Source organism: Mesoplodon bidens, assembly GCF_964165515.1.
Source record: "Mesoplodon bidens genome assembly, chromosome: 5".
Taxonomy (NCBI): Eukaryota; Metazoa; Chordata; class Mammalia; order Artiodactyla; family Ziphiidae; genus Mesoplodon; species Mesoplodon bidens.
The window spans coordinates 48,305,981-48,311,643 of record NC_138161.1 but is presented as its reverse complement, the minus strand read 5'-3'; positions in this window follow the sequence as shown (position 1 = coordinate 48,311,643).

Here is a 5,663-nt window from a genome sequence, read left to right as displayed (position 1 = left end):
TGGCCATTTCATGGACTATTACATGTTATCATCCACACATGAAGGACAGTGAGGAGGAAATGTATTAAGCTGAAAACTACAGAACTGCACAAGAGATGATTTCCAGCAGCTTATAAAGCAACTATGCTTTGGGACTTCCCTGGTGGCACAGTGGTTAAGAATCTGCCTGCCAATGCAGAGGACATGGGTTCGAGCCCTGGTCCAGGAAGAACCCACATGCTGCGGAGCAACTAAGCTCATGCACCACAAATACTGAGCCTGTGCTCTAGAACCAGTGAGCCCCAACTACTTAAGCCCATGTGCCTAGAGCCTGTCCTCCACAACAAGAGAAGACACTGCAATGAGAAGCCCATGCACCGCAACGAAGAGTAACCCCTGCTCGCCGCAACTAGAGAAAGCCCATGCGCAGCAACGAAGACCCAACACAGCCAAAATTAACAAATTAATTAATTTTTTTAAAAGGTGAATTATTTTGTTTAAAAAAACAAAAAGCAACTATGCTTTGTTTCCAATGCAGTGATCAGCGATATAATTTTCTGGTCAGGTGAAACACATCTAGTGCAGTAAAATGGAAATAGTCATATTTCATCTATTAGGATGATTTTGGCTGCAACTAACAGAATATCCAGGTGAAAGTGGATATCTCACATAAAAAATATCTCATATAAAAAAGTCTCTAGAGGGGTGAGCAAAGTGAAGACACACAGAACATGCTTCTTTTACATAAGGAAGTTTTATACTCCATATCTATTTGCCAAAGCTCTTTACACTTCTCCATGTAAATGCTGATGGTACACACAGGAAGGCTTGACTAGCTTTCCTTGGGGGAATCAGGAAAGACTGCACAGTAATGTATTATTCTTCATTGTTCCTTTGAAAGACCAGAAGGAGTTGGCCAAAAAGGAGAACTCAGGGAGAATGGGAAATTTAAAAACACGAGGAGTTTGGGAAATAGCAAGAAGTTCAATGTGAGTGAGGATTTAGAGAGAAGGGGAATAATATGGTTTTGAATTGCATGTTGTGTTCAGATGAAAGCATTTGTATACCAAGCTAAGGAGTCTAAACTTAATCCAAAAATCAACAGGAAGAAGCAGAAGGAAGAGAAGAATATCATTACATTTGTTACTGCACAATATCACACAACCATGGGGAGGATGAGTTGGAGGAGAAAAGCTTGAGGCAGTATGATTAAGTAAAAACATGCTGCAAAGATTAGGGTCAAAGATGCTAAGTGCCTAGATTACAGTTTGGCAGTAAGGCTGAAAATCATGGTCAGAATTCAGTCATTTCTTTGGTAGGAGCAAAAAAAAAAAAAAAAAAAAAAGTCTCTAGAAGTAGGTAGTTCCAGAACTGAATGAGTGGTCTCAACAATATCATGAAGAATCCAGCTCTTTCCAAAAACCACACGATCATCTCAATAGATGCAAAAAAGCATTTGACAAAATGCAGCACCCATTCATGATAAAACCTCTCACCAAAGTGGGTATAAAGGGAACAAATCTCAACATAATAAAAGCCATTTATGCCTAACCCACAGACAACATAATACTCAATGGTGAAAAACTGAAAGCCTTCCCACTAAATTCAGGAATGAGACAAGGATGCCCATTCCACCACTTCCATTCAACATAGTATTAGAAGTTCTAGCCACAGCAATTATACATGAAAAAGAAATAAAAGGTAACCAAATTGGAAGGGAAGAGGTAAAACTGTATTTGCAGGTGACATGATATTCTAAATAGAGAATCCTAAAGCCTCCACAAAAAAAACTATTAGAACTAATAAATGAAGGTAGCAGGATACAAGATTAATATACAGAAATCTCTTGCATTTCTTTACACTTACAATGAAATATCAAAAAAGAAAAAGTAAAGAAAACACTTCCATTTAAAACTGTCAGGGAGTTCCCTGGTGGCCTAGTGGTTAGGATTCTGGGCTTTCACTGTCATGGCCCCTTTTTTAATCCCTGGTTGGGGAACTGAGATCCTGCAAGTCACACAGTGCAGCCAAAACCAAACCAAAACAAAACAAAAAACCCAAAGAAACAAAAAGCACTGTGTCAAAAAAAATACCTTGGAATAAACTTAACCAAGGAGGTGAAAGACCTATACACTGAAAACTATAAAACGTTGATAAAGGAAACTGAAAATGATTCAAGAAATGGAAAGATATCCCATGTTCTTGGATTGGAAGAATTAATATTGTTAAAGTGGCCATACTACCCAAAGAAATCTACAGATTAAATGCAATCCCTATCAAAATACCTATGACACTTTCCAAAGAACTTGAACAGATAATCCTAAAATTTATATGGAACCACAAAAGCCAAAGCAATCCTGAGGAAAAAGAACAAAGCTGGAGGCATAAACCTTCCAGACTTCAGACAATACTACAAAGCTATAGTAATCAAAACAGCATGGTATTGGCATAAAAACAGACATATGGATCAATGGAACAGAATAGAGAGCCCAGAAATAAACCCACACAACTATGGTCATTAATCTACAACAAAGGAGGTAAGAATACACAGTGGAGAAAAGACAGTTTCTTCAACAAGTAGTGTTGGGAAATCTGGACAGCTACATTTAAATCAATGAAATTAAAACACTCCCTCACACCATATACAAAAATAAACTCAAAATGGTTTAAAGACATAAATATAAGGCATGACACCATAAAACTCCTAGAAGAGAACATAGGCAAAACATTCTTGGACATAAAATCGTAGCAATATTTTCTTAGATCAGTCTCCCAAGGCAAAAGAAATAAAAGCAAAAATAAACAAATGGAAATCTAATCAAACTTAAAAGCTTTTGCACAGCAAAGGAAAACACAAACAAAAAACAAAAAGACCACCTACAGAATGGGAGAAAATATTTGCAAATGATGCAACTAACGAGGAGTTAATATCCAAAATGTACAAACAACTCATACAGCTCAAAAAAACCCCAAAAAACAAAACAAAACAAACAATCCAATCAAAAAATGGGCAGAAGACCTAAACAGATATTTCTTCAAAGAAAACATACAGATGGCCAACGGGCACATAAAAAGATGCTCAACATTGCTAATTATTAGAGAAATGCAAATCAAAACTATAATGAGGTATCACCTCACACCAGTCAGAATGGCTATTATCAACAAGTCTACAAATAATAAATGCTGGAGAGGGTATGGAGAAAAGGGAACCCTCCTACACTTTTGGTGGGAATGTAAATTGGTGCAGCCACTATGGAAAACAGTATGGAGGTTCCTTAAAAAACTAAAAACAGAGCTACCATATGATCCAGCAATCCCACTCCTGGACATATAATTCAGAAAAGACAAAAACCCTAATTAGAAAAGATACATGCACCCCAATGTTCATCCAGTACTATTTACAATAGCCAAGACTTGGAAACAACCCAAGTGCCCATCAACAGATGACTGACTTAAGAAGATGTGGTATATATACAATGGAATATTAGTCAGCCATTAAAAAGAATGAAATATTGCCATTTGCAGCAACATGAATAGACTTAGAGAATACTATACTAAGCAAAGTAAGTCAAAGACAAATATTATATGATATCACTTATATGAGGAATCTAAAAAATAATACAAATGAATCTATAAACAAAATAGAAACAGACTTACAGACTTAGAAGATTTACAGACATAGAGGGTAACATATGGTTATCAAAGGGGGGGATTAATTAGGCATGTGAGATTAACACATACAGACTACTATACATAAAATAGATAAGCAACAAGGATTTACTGTAAAGCACAGGGAACTATATTCAATGTCGTGTAATAACCTATAGTGGAAAAAACAACCACAAAAAAAATATATATATATATAACAATCACCTTTCTGTACACCTGAAACTAGCACAATATTGTAAATCAACTATACTTCAATTAACAATAATTAAATAGGGCTTCCCTGGTGGCGCAGTGGTTGAGAGTCCGCCTGCCGATGCAGGGGACACAGGTTTGTGCCCTGGTCCGGGAAGATCCCACATGCCGCGGAGCGGCTGGGCCCGTGAGCCATGGCCACTGAGCCTGCGCATCCGGAGCCTGTGCTCCGCAACGGGAGAGGCCACAACAGTGAGAGGCCCGCGTACTGCAAAAAATAAATAAATAAAAATAATTAAACAAAAAGAATCCAGCTCTTTCCATCCTCCATTCCACCATCCTCAGTATGAAAACTTTTAGCCCTCAGATTTTTTGCCTCTTGGTTGCAAGATGGCTGCTACAGCTCCAGACACCATGTCTTCATACAATTGCATTCATATGTAGGAAGCAGGGGGCAGGTAGATGACAAGAGAGCTCTTCTTTTCCCAATTCTGCCAACAAACTTTCTCTTATTAACCATAGTCAGAACCAGGTCCTTTGGCCATTCCTACCCAAAGGCAAAGTGTATATCTAGCATTTTAACATTTATCATGTGAAGTGGGCTTTGACAGGAGAGAAGAAGGGTAAGGGAAGTGACTCCTGGGAGGGTAACAAACCTGTCTCACCCCATTGTTGTGAAAGATTAAACACAGTAATGTGGGTAGGGCATGTCTAACTGGGCTGGGCACATCCTTATTTCTTTGTTCCATTTCTCTCTTTCTCTCTTTCAGGTTTCCTTCCTTATTTTTCAGCCTTAGAAGAAAGATGGAAATCCAAAGGATTTGCTCACCTTCCCTATTCAAAGGCATTGCTTGTCTCTTCCACCCCAGCTTACTTTTTGGATTTCTGCAGCTCTAGTTTCCACAAACCATTTTGGAATCTTCCTGACCTCTCAAGAAAGTTCTTGACCTCAAACTGAGGAATATATTTTTATGGCCAATTCATGGATGTTGATTATAAGAAACAGAGAAATCTTTATAAACAAAAAAGAAAAAAATCAGCAGAGTCTAAGTTATTTCTGCCATGTTAGCCTGCACTAAAAATCATGTTTCAGTGGAGTGCAGCTTTTCCCATACAGAAAAGGGGCGAAAGGCACCCCGACGCCTGTCTGCAGCGACTGCTGGCTCTGTGGGCGCCACAAGATGTTTCTTGCCATCAGAGCAATGACTTCAGTTTTTCCATTCCAACTGTGGTGAAAATGAATAAGAAAACTGGATCCTGCCTCTGGAAGCAGGATACAGGCTCCACACTAATCAAAAAAGGAAGATTCAGTATAAAACAATATTTCACTCCCCAGACTTTGTCAGAAGTGGCTCTGAGTCATCTCACTGACGGCCACAGGATTAGAATGGGGATATTGTACAAGCCCGACCCTTTGCAGGACAGGTTTTTTTTTCTTCTGCCTAAATGAGTCTCTTGCTACTGAGTCATTACAATCCAAATCTCATAATTTTACATCCTCTCTTCTAATTGTTTACCAGATACCTAGCTATTTTAAGGGGGCTGGCAGGGGGAGTGGAGACAAAAAGTGGCTCAGCCTATAATTCATTTATTTAAGAAGTGTCAAAGAATACTGACACTGTAAACAGGTAAAAGGAGAAGGAAGGTTTTTGAAACCTGGTCAGTAGTGATAAAGACTTCAAAGGCCTGCGCTTATTTGCCAAACCAAGGCTGATTTAGCAACGGACTCCTGAACCAGTCCTGAGGGGAGGGACCCTGGGCTGAGCGCCTGAGTGACTCCTGGCATCGAGAAAGGGGAATGGGCTTCCCTGTGTTGCACCCAG